The sequence below is a fragment of the Pelophylax lessonae genome (assembly GCF_965119305.1).
Source record: "Pelophylax lessonae genome assembly, chromosome: 4".
In the NCBI taxonomy this organism is placed as follows: domain Eukaryota; kingdom Metazoa; phylum Chordata; class Amphibia; order Anura; family Ranidae; genus Pelophylax; species Pelophylax lessonae.
The window spans coordinates 567,460,303-567,472,662 of record NC_138771.1 but is presented as its reverse complement, the minus strand read 5'-3'; positions in this window follow the sequence as shown (position 1 = coordinate 567,472,662).

Below are 12,360 nucleotides of genomic sequence, written 5' to 3'. Positions count from 1 at the left end.
CAGAAACGATCCAGAGATAAACTGAGACATAATGGAAAGAACCTGTCTGCCGGGCGAGACCGAAATACGGCCTTGAACCCTGAACGAATGTGTTTGTGAACCCATGAGTCCCGAACCAGAGACACCCAGGGTTCCGGAAGGCAAAGCAGACATCCCACCACCCCTGATTAGGGTGAGGGTGTCCCTTCATGCAGAGGAGGAATCATACGCCAAACCGGACTGGCTAGTCTCAGGCTCATCCGACCAAGCCTTCTTGTCCTCTCCGGAGGCTCTGAATGGCTTTCCTTTATTCTGCGCCCCTGAGGCACGAAAAAGGCCTTGAAGGAAGGTCCCCGCTTACCCTGGGGTGCCTTACCTTTCGCAGATTGGGGGAGAAAAAGTACTCTTACCCCCGGCTAGACCCTTGATTAGCTCATCCAAGGAGTCACCAAAAAGGCATTCCCCCAAAAAGGGAAGATCAGACACGGCCTTCTTAGAAGCCTGATCCGCCGACCAGCTCTTCAGCCACACCATGCGGCGAAAGGCAATCCCCACCGCAGATACTCTAAGTGATCAGGGGAGCCTCGTCCAGGCCCGCATCACACAGATGGACCATGGCCTGGGCCATCTGGTCTGTGAGCTCAATAAGAGTTGGAGGAACCATCTGAAAAACCAGTACGGAGGCCAACACAGGCCTGAGGAGCGAGCCCGCCAGCAAGTGCAGGTGGCGGGAAAGTGATTCCATGCGCCTGTCCACCGGGTCCTTAAACACCGGGGAGTCTTCCACAGGTAAAACCGTGGACTTATTCAACCGGGAAACAGTTTGGTCCACCCTACGCGACAATGTCCAGCGATTGGAAACTGAGTCTGCAAAGGGGTAATGGCGCTGAAAACTCTTGGGCACCGCCAGCACGTGCATAATGCGCTGCCATTGCTCGTTCACGATATTGTGTAACTCCTCAAGGTATGGGAAAACCTGACCCGACATCTGGGCTTTGTGGGAGCCAAAGACAACCCGCTTCCCTGACCGTGTGGGCTCATCATCAATTTGCAAAGTGGGAGACTTTGCAAATTGATGATGAACCCACATGGTAAGGACTGAGTTAACCAGTGCTTCTACCAGAGCGCGTTCCCATGCTGCAGCTGAGGACTCATCCTCCTCGCCGTCTGAGCGTGAGGACAGGGATCCCTCTGGGAGAGCAGTGTCCCCGGCAACCGCATCAGGCTCTAAATCAGAAGACTGAGAGGGCATCGGCTTTTAATAGCAACTTGTGACATGACAAGATCCATTTGGATGCCAGAGTTTCTATGGCTGCAGACAGACACCAAGGAAGGCGATCCGCAAGTCCCGGACGCATAAACATGATCAACGGGGAAATTTCTACTCTGGGACTCCATATTGGCAATTTAACAAAAAGAAGGTACACTGGCCCTTTAAATCCGCGATTGCGGTCCGCACCGCTAAACCGCGCTACCGCAGGAGTCCCCTTTAAGCTAGCAGATATACTGATAGAAACTAAGTGTGTCTGAAGAAGGCCCAAAAGGACGAAAGACCCCCTTACTGTGCCAGAGAACTGGATCAGCTACCACTCTCCACGCTGTCTGCAGCAAGTAAAACTGCTGAGAGGAAGTGACCAAACATCACTAGAGGCCAAACCCCCCTGAGCCACAACAAAATGGTGCCATAGGAAAGCACAGGGAAAATGGCTACCGCCCATACAGCGCGGCCTGCCAACATCCAAGATGGCGCCCGAAAACGGCACCACTCTGCAATGCAATAAAATGGGTGCTGCCCTTACACTGATGCAGCCTGGCTGCCCACACCCAAAATGGTGGCCGAAAACGCCAAAAAGGCCACAGCGGGAATCCACCACAGAGAACCCCCCAGGTCAAGGTAGTAGCTATACACCCCCCAGGCGTTAGATGCTGCTATAGCGCCCCCATCTGGAGCAGGGCCTGTCCTGATAGGCCAGGGGGACCTTACAGAGACCGCAGCTCTGACATCCCCAGGAGTGGGCCCACATCTCCCCCACGGATGACTGTCCCAGGGACACAGGGGGCTTGCATCACTCACCATACCATGGACCGTGGGGCTCCGCTCCGAGGCAGCTCGCCTCCCACCCTGAGTGGGGATGCTGCCAGCCAAGAGGGGTATGCTGCAACTCAGGGCATTCCAGGTTGATGCATCCAGGCGAAAGTCTTTTGCAGGCTCGTCCCCATCTGTCAGGGCACCATCGTGGCGAGGCCAGGGCGGACCACAACCTGCTCACGCTTGTTGGCCAGGCTGGGAGACCATAAGGATCTAGATCAGTGTTTCTCAACTCCGGTCCTCAGGGCACACTAACAGGCCAGAATTTAGGTATTACCTTGAGGAGATTCAGACTAGAATACTGCAATCACTGAGTAGCAAATGGTATCACCTGTGATGTATTTCAGTTTTCTTGCAAACCTGGCCTGTTAGTGTGCCCTGAGGACCGGAGTTGAGAAACACTGATCTAGATTATCCAGTACGAAAAACCAGCCCGGCTTTCGCTTGTAGTTTACCAGGATCCCCCTGACACTAGCTAGCAATAGTGAGTGAACAAAAATAAACATTTCTCAAAATAAAAAACTGAGACCAGAGTCCCAGCAGGGATAAACCTAGGTCCTACTCCTAACACTAGGCAGCAAGAAACTGATTAGTAAGCATGATGTGTCTGGGGTAATGTCTGAAGGGACAGCCCCTAATTGTGTGTCTAGTGAAGTTTTTCTTTGAGTTTCACTGCCTAGTCTTACTGCTGTAGAGGGAGCATTACCCATTTGTGAGGAAACTATGAAGTGGCTGCATCTGTCAGAGGATGTAAGAGAAAGATATAGCACAATACATCTAGTGTTACTTACAGAGAAGGCATTAAAGGATAACTCCACTATCATGAGTGGAAAAAAAAAATGCAAATAAAGAAAAAACAATATAGGAGTACACAATGGCGACAAGTCATATTGTAATTGAATGTTATTAAAAATGACCTTTCCTTTTCAATCTGCAGCCACTGTACTGTTCTGAAAATGCAATGCAATATGGCTACCTGGAGCTGTTCTGTACAGAGAATGTGTACTGACCACACCACAGAAACAATTTCCTGCTTGCGTGATTGGCTCTACAATTTTCCCAGAAGTCTACACTAAGATACAAGTCAGATTTCTGGCATTCCCTGCAACAAAATACGATTTTTGTAAGATCTTACCGTAAAAACGTTTTCTCTGATGTCCGTCGACAGACGTGGCCTCATCTCCATGAGCGGAGTGGGTTTATGCTCCTCCCACCAGTAGTCGTTTAGGCAGTAAAATTTGAATACACACACCCAGGGGGCTGTCCCCTTAGGCATAAACCTCCACTGCACAATCCAGCACCTGTCCCCTTAGGCATAAACCTCCACTGCACAATCCAGCATATCAGTTTAGTTAAAAAGCAGTAAAGACATAAGAACCAACCTCAAACAGAGGGGCGGGTGCTGCGTCTGTCGACCAACATCGCAGAAAAAGATTTTACAGTAAGATCTTACAAAAATCTTATCTTCTCTATCGTCCGTCGACAGACGCAGCTGAGTGGGATGTCCCAAAGCAGTGTAGGTATGAGGGGTGGGAAAAACGCAACCAGATAGTAACGTCAACTCCAAAAGGCTAAACTTAGCCAACCGGGCAACATGGAGCTCAACCAAATAACAGGAGCTCACCCAGAAAAAAAGACCCTGAAGAGAAGTATAAACAGACATTCTCTTATGAAACAGCAGCCTGCAAAACCTTGCGGCCAAAGGAGGCATCCGAAGATGCCAACAAATCCACCTTGTAAAATATGGTAAAGGTTTGCAAAGAAGACCATGTTGCTGAATTACAAACTTGTACAACAGAGGCCTGATGGCGAAAAGCCCAAGAGGCACTCAGCGTTCTAGTAGAATGAGCTTTCACAGGGAAAGGAGAAACCTGACCCTTGATTGTCTAAGCCTGAACCACCGTCTGCCTGATCCATCTCGAAATGGTCGCAGCGGACACAGCCAAACCTTTGCAAGGACCATCCAGAAGGACAAAGAGAAAGTCTGACTCAGTAGACTCTTATCGCCCAAACCACATCCAGAGAGTGCAAGGCAACTTCTTTGTGATGTTTAGGCATAGGACATAAGGAAGGCAACACAATGTCTTAATACAGGTGAAAATCCGACACCACCTTAGGAAAAAAAGACGGATTAGGTCGGAGGAACACTTTATCCCTGTGGACCATCAAATAAGGCGGACAGGACAACGCCGCCAACTCAGAGACTCTGCGAGCAGAAGTGATAGCCAATAGGAAGGCAACCCTCTGTGACAAAGAAAGCAGAGAAATCTCCCTAATATTGTCAAAAGGAGACTTTTGAAGAACAGACAAAACCAGATTAAGATCCCATGGAGGCAACGGGAATCTCCTCGGAGGGGCCAGATGACGGACCCCCTGAATGAAGTTGCGAATCAAACTATGAGTAGCTAACAGACGTTGGAAGTAAATAGCCAAGGCCGACAAATGGCCCTTGATAGTCTCCAACGCCAAGCGCTGCATAACCCCTTTTTTGACAAAAAGGCCAGAACCCTAGCTATCGAAAAAGAGCGAGGGTGCAGCTGCAGCGATTCACACCATGAAATGTACGATTTCCACATACCATAATAGATCTTCCTAGAAGTCAATTTCCTGGCCTTCAAAAGGGTAGGAATCACCGAATCAGAGAGAGAATCAGCCAAGCCGTTAAAGCCAGCAACCGTAAAGCAGCATGGAAGATCAGTCCTTGAGATAGAAGATCTTCCTGCAGAGGAAAACACCATGGAGGATCCATGACCATTTTTACCAGTTCTGCGTACCAAGACCGACGAGGCCAGTCTGGAGCCACCAGAATGACCGAAATGCATTCCATCGCCACCCGGCGAAGAAACCTCGGCAGGAGAACGAGGGAATGCACATAACAGGCGATACAGACCCCAAGGAGCCACCAGAGCGTCGGCTAGAGGATCCCGAGACCTAGCCACAAACCTCTGAACTTTCCTGTTGAGGCGAGATGCGAACAGATCCACCTCCGGAGTCCCCCACCGGGCACACAGGAGATAAAACACCTCCAGATGCAGTGACCACTCCCCCTGATCCAGCACCTGACAACTCAATTCTCCACACCTTGCCAACTTGCCAATTCTCCACACCTGGGATGTGGACTGCGGCAAGAGCCTTGACATTGTGTTCCGCCCATACCAGAATCTCGACCACCTCATTGGCCGTCAGGGCACTCCTGGTGCCCCCTTGATGATGTAAGCCACGGCTGTGGCATTGTCCGACTGGACCCAAACCAGAGAGCCGCGTAGCCGACTCGTCCAGTAAAGCAGGCAGAGCTTGATCGCTCTCAGCTCCAGGATATTTATCGGCAAGGAAGACTCTTCTGTCGTCCAAGTTCCCTGGGCACAGAGCTTCCCCAGCACTCCACCCCAGCCTGACAGGCTGGCGTCTGTGGTGACCACCGTCCAAAACACCAGCAGGAAGGACTTGCCCTGGCATAGGACAGGCAATTGGAGCCACCAAGAGAGAGCCGACTTTGTGAGATGGCTCAACCCAATCTTCTGGTCCAATGACCGAGGATCTCTGTTCCATTTTGACAGAACCTCTTAATGCAGCTAGCTAGTGTGAGACTGAGCAAACGGGACCGCTTCGAAGGTCGAGGCCATCAGACCCAGGGCCCTCATGCAAGCCAGCAAGGAGGACTGATCGGCCTCCATCAGCAACCTGACCGCCCTTGCAACTTCTGAAGCTTGTCCAAGGGAAGGAAGACCCTCAACAGAGCAGAGTTGAGGATCAGCCCCAGATAGGTGACCTGCACAGATGGAGTCAGGGTATATTTGGCGACATTGATCGTCCACCCGAATTCCTGAAGGGTCCGAATGGTGATGGAGACGTTGTCCAGCAGATCCGAATGGGAAACTGTTTGAAACAGGAGATAGTCCAGATACCCCATAATGGAGATACCTCGTGGAGGCAACAAGGCCAGTCCAGGGGCTGGGACCTTGGTAAAAACTCTGGGAGCCAAGGCAAGACCAAAGGGTAACGCCACAAATTGAAAGTGCTCCTCTGCCACCGCTAAGCAGAGGAATCGCTGGTGTCCCTCGAATATGGGGACGTGGAGATACGCATATTTGAGATCAATGGAAGCTAGGCCTGCACGATATTGGAAAAAACATATATTGCGATATTGAGAGACCCGTCAATCCAGGCTAAAGTCAACAATTACCTTTACAGGGTTAATGTTACTGTAGGGATTCAGTGCACACTGCAGCCTTGTACCATATACATTACAGGGTTAATGTTACTGTAGGGTAGGGAAGTAGTGCAGCCTTCTGATTGTACAAGGGACACCTGGGACAGCCAGGGTTAATGTTACTGTAGGGATGGGATGAGTTTTGCAGCAGCCCTTCTTCTGATTGTATATATAGTACTGCACTGGGAGTCCGGGACAGCCAGGGTTAATGTTACTGACACTGTAGAGAAGGATGCTGGGAATGGATGGAAATCATGAAGTATTGCAGCAGCAGCAGCACAGCCTTCTGATTGTAATTGCAGATACAGGGCAGGCCAGGGTTAATAATGGTATACTGATACTCTCTCAGTGACAGTCAGTGTGGAATTGTTCAGTCTCTCACTCTCGGGAGTCGGGACTCACAGTGGTGGTAGAAGGACTAGGAGCTGGTAGAAGAACACAGCCGCATACAGTCTCACAGACTCACTCGACTTCCGTGCACTGCAGCCCACACATTCAGTCTCCGCCCTGCAGCTAGTTTTCTCAATGGCACAGCGAACCAATCACGCCGTGAGTAGCGGCTCAGCGAACCAATCAGGTGTGCAGGCACGCGTGATTGGTTAGCTGTGCAGCTGCTCACCGCTGAAGTGTGGGGCGGATGTAATCACTGCGAGTCCTCCTCCTCCCCCCGACTTCTCCCTGCCTATGCTAAATATCGTGTCTTCGGCGATATGAATATCGCCCACGCCCGCAGAACGATAGTCGATACAGGGGCGTGACCTGACGGCGTCAACTTACCATACAGTATCGCTGCAAGGAGTGATAGCGGACCTGGTAGGTGCGCTGACCACGGCGTGGAGCCTGGAGAGTCCCCGAACGGTTCGTTACATCCTCCACGATGTTTTCATGCTCTTGTAAATACGTTGAAATGTGAGTGTCTTTTTAAGTGGATGCAAAATAAAGTGTTTAAACGATATTGCACTAGTGGGGTTTGTGCTTTCTCTCCCACATGATCCGGAGTACCTTGGTCCCCCTCATCCCTATGAGCATTCAGGATGGTCTATGGTGGATATTGCTGACATCTGGTACGTTTGCTTGACCACGAGAGTGGCTAAGCCATTAGTGTTGGTGAGTGTGATTTACTCCCCCTTGCTTGCACGGTGGTGGTGTTAAGAGGTGACCAGCAGTACATCCACTTATCAAGTTTACATCCCATCACGTTCACATTTTTTGGATGCATCTATTTATGGATGGACATTCTGATGCCTTGATGGACTTTCATTGATTATTGCTTTTCAATTTGATTTTATGTGAGATTGCTGAGTAGTTTGTTACTTATGGTCCGTTTACTCTATTGATGGTGAGAGGTTACCACCATCCTTGCGCTACTGGTTACATTTTATATGTTTTTACATATTGTTTGTTTTCCGTTTTTTCATCCAATGAGTTGCCAAATAACCTGTCTCCCAGAAAGGGGAGATCAGTTAAGGCCTTTTCAGAAGCTTGGCCAGCCGACCAGTTCTTCAACCAAAGCATGCGCCTTAAAACAATGCCCATAGCTGAGACCCTGGCCATCATGGGAGCCACATCCATAGACGCATCACACAGGAACACCAGAGCCTGGATCACCTAGTCCAACAGTTCCAGCTGTTCCGGAGAAACAGTCTCGGGAGCCAAAGACTCCCACAACCCCCTACTCGATTCCATCACAGTCTGTGAAACCAACACAGACACAAAAACTCGTTTCAAAATGGAACCCGCCAGCACATCAAGATGGTGGGAAAGGGATTCCACCCACCTGTCCACTGGATCCGTAAAAATTGGGGAATCCTCCACAGGCACAAGGGTAGATTTGTTCAATCTGGAAACAGGATGGCCCACTTTAGGTGGCACCGTCCAACGGTTGGAGACTTTTTCAGCAAAAGGATACCGGCGTTTAAGCACCACTAACACGTGCTTAACGCATTGCCATTGGTCATTCACAATATTGTGAAAGGTGTCGGGACAAGGGAAGACCTTGCCAGATTTCTGAGACTTTTGGGAGCCAAAAGCCAACAGCGTCCCTGCCCGGTTGGGCTTATCAGCCAATTTTAAAGTATCCCACACTGAAATAATCAGGGCTTCCACTAAGGTGCGTTCCCGCTCTGCAGCTGAAGACAGGTACTCTTCACCATCTGACCGCGAAGACAGCAACCCCATCAGCCTCTGAATCAGAGGACACCTCCATAAAAGGAGAAGGCAGCAGCCGTTTTCGGCTATTAACCCTTTTCATGACTAAATCAACTTTTGTTGCCAGGCTTTCCAGGGCAGCTGAAGTCGAGGCCAGAGATTGCGATCCGGACTATCCAGGAGTCGCACAGAGTGAGTCTGAGGGTGATTTTCCAGTTCGGGACTCCATAGTGCAAATCGCAAAAAACTGAGTCGTCACTTTAAGAGCACCGATCGTGGTATCAATCACCGATCCCAGTGGTCTGCAGGGAACCCCTTTAAACCAAGCTGATAGCAGAAAGTGTAAGAATATGCCCGCAGAGACCCCCAATACATTAACACCTCAGACACACTTCCTCCTGAATCTACCACAGCATGGAGAGAAAAGCAGGAATTGACCTCTCCACAGCAGCAGGAAATGACCACACAGGACGTGATGTCGCCTGATAAGAAAACACTGCCGAGTATAGCACCAGGGCTACACAAAGATGGATGCCCATAGAAAACCATAGAAACCTGCAGGGAAAATAGCTGTCCCATACAAGTCTATGGGGAAAAAAATCTCATTCCCCACATCAAAGATGGAGGCGCCCACAGCGCACCATGCGGCTAGGGACCGACACATGAAGGCCTCAGGAACCACAACAGGGACAAGCAAGCCCATGGTACCATGTCACCCCCCCCATAGTGCCAGAGCACACCAGACACACAGCCCCCACAGGGATGGACACATAGACCAGGTACTGGGCAGACCAGGGGGCACAAATCCCATTATCCCCAGGGGAGGGCCCACATCCCTCCAAGGCCAGCAGGGGCACACTTACTCACCATACCATGGACCGGGTGGGCTCTGCTCCGGGCAGACTGCCTCCCACCCGAAGTGGGGGTGCTGCCAGCCGTTGGGTACGCTGTGACTCAGGGTGTTCCAGGTCGATGCGTCCCGGCGAGGCATTCGTTCGCAGGCTCGTCCCCCTCCGGACCAGGGGGCACCAACGTGGTTAGGCCTAGGTCGGAACTATAACCTGCTCACACTTGTAGGCCAGACTGGGGAGACCATAACGATCTAGATTATCCAGTGAAAAGGCCCACCCGGCATCGTTGCTTGTAGATCGCCAAGAAAATTCTTCCCTTAACACTAGCTAGCAAGTGAGTAAAGATAAATAAAAGAAAAGATTATGAAAAGAAAAAAAAACTGAGACCTGAGTCCCAGCAGGAAAACCTAGGTCCTCCTCTTCCTCTAGGCAGAAAAAAACTCATGTGCTGGATTGTGCAGTGGGGGTTTATGCCTAGGGGGGACAGCCCCATGGGCATGTGTATTCAAATTTTACTGCCTAAGACTACTCCTGATGGGAGGAGCATAAACCCACTCAGCTTATGGAGATGAGGCTGCATCTGTCAACGGACGATAGAAATGTAATTTTTGTGGAAATACTCCCAATAGGAATAAGTCTAAAGGGATGCAGGCCCAGCAGCTTTCCTCATTAGAGCCCTGCAGCTGCCACAGCTGACAGATAATTATGAAACCACTACCATTAGACCTGTTATACCTGAAGGGTTTCACATGTACTGTCACTTTAAGGCTGGCTCCACCCAGGAGTGATGACAAGGGTCAAGGGGCAGAGTGGCCATCTTTAGACACATGTAGAGATGTATTGATATGCAGAGCTGTCCTGTAATGCTGTACAGTGAGTCCTGAATAAACAACCGTTGTTCCAGACCAGAGTCCTGTGTCTCTCACAACACTGAGAATATAACAGTGGCGACGAGGATGGGATTTACAAGGTTACTATCCGTGTGAGAAAGGAAAGGAAGAAAAAAAAACTCTGGATTGTCAGGAATACAAAACCCACAGAGCCCAGCAGGAAAATGTCATTGATCGGGACATTAAGTGAATTTGATGGCGAACAGACAACGTGGATTTCTTGGATTGAAAGATTAGAACAATATTTCTGTGCAAATGCCATCCCAGACGACAGGCAAGTAGCAGTTTTTCTGACACTGGTTGGTGCTAGGACATATGACACTCTTAGGGATCTCCTTTTCCCTGAAAAACCAGCAATTAAGACTTTGGCAGAGCTCCTGACACTGTTAGGAAATCACTTCCAGCCTAAACCACTAGAGATTGCAGAAAGATTCCGGTTCTATCAGCGGCAGCAGCAGCCGGGTGAAGATATTAAGGCTTATGTGCTCGCCCTTCGCAGACTAGCCTCAACCTGTTCTTTTGGGGAGTATTTACCGACTGCACTGAGGGATAAGTTTGTCATGGGACTAAATAGTGAGTCTAGCCAAAAGAGACTGTTAACAGAGAAAGACCTTACCCTTACAAAGGCAATTGAGATAGCTTCAGTGATGGAAATGGCTGTGAAAGATACAGAAGCTTTGAACCCCCAGAGCAGAAGGGGAGAGGTTAAAGAGGAAGTTTTCAGAACAGCAGTCAAGCAAACTGCAGCTAACTGTAAATATAGAACCTCACCAACCAGGACGTCAGCTTGCTACCGTTGTGGGAATACAGACCATGATCACAAAGTCTGCCGGTTTAAGGATCAGTTCTGTCATAATTGTGGAAAGGCAGGCCATCTGAAACGAGTCTGCCGTAGTAAGAAAGTGCGAAATAAACAACCTCTGAACACCAGGACAAAGGCATATATGGTGGGAAGATATACATCGTCATCTGAATCAGAGGATGAGGAAGTGCTCCACAGATTGGACATACATCATATGCATTCAGCACCCTCAGCAATGACTGTAGAGGTAACCGTGGAAGGAAAGAAACTCAAGATGGATGTAGACACAGGAGCAGCAGTTTCAGTTATCACCCAGAAACAATGGAGAAAACTTCTGATCCGAACAACTGTCCGTCCAACACCAATCAAACTGCAGACATATTCAAAGCAGATACTCCACCCACTGGGGTACGTGAAAGTACAGGTATCCTACAAGGGTCAGACAAAGAGAATGCCATTATATATCCTAGAACATGGGGGACCCCCTCTTTTTGGGAGAGACTGGATTGCTCACTTTGGCATGCCAGACATCGCCATTAACCCCTGCAACAGCGTGACCATCCCATCAGGGGATGAAGAGGGATGGGTGAAGTCCCTGAAACAGCGATTCCCGCAAGTCTTTGATAACCATTTGGGAAAAATAAAGCATGACTGTGTGAGACTCAGGCTGAAACCCAATGCCCAGCCTAGGTTCTTCAAAGCTCGGACGGTACCTTTCGCACTCCGAGCAGGTGTGGAAGCTGAACTAAGCCGGCTGGAGGAACAAGGTGTCATCTCAAAGGTAGAGCACAGCGAGTGGGCATCACCAGTTGTACCAGTAAAGAAAGCGAATGGGGACTTACGCATTTGTGGCGATTTCCGCATGGCACTAAATTCTCAACTGGAGATAGACCAGTATCCCCTACCCAGAGTAGATGACATTTTTGCCTCTCTTGCAGGAGGTCAAAAGTTCACCAAGCTTGATCTCAGGCAAGCTTATTTACAGTTTGAGGTCCACCCTTCGTCCCGCAAGTTTCTAACAATCAACACTCACAAGGGACTGTATGAATACAATCGGATGGTGTTTGGGGTAGCCTCCGCCCCAGCCATTTGGCAACGCAAAATGGATGAGATTTTGGCGGACATTCCTTTCACACAGTGCCTGTTAGATGACATGCTCATCACGGGCCTGACGGACCAGGAACACAAGCATAACGTGGAGCTTGTGTTGGCGAGACTGCAAGAACAGGGTCTAAAAGTGAACTTGGCGAAATGCCAATTCATGGTACCTAAATTGGAGTTTTGTGGCCACCTTGTGGATGCAGAGGGTATACACACCACGGAAGCCAAAGTTGATGCTTTAGTAAAAGCTCCAGCCCCGACCAACGTCCAGCAGCTGCGATCATACCTGG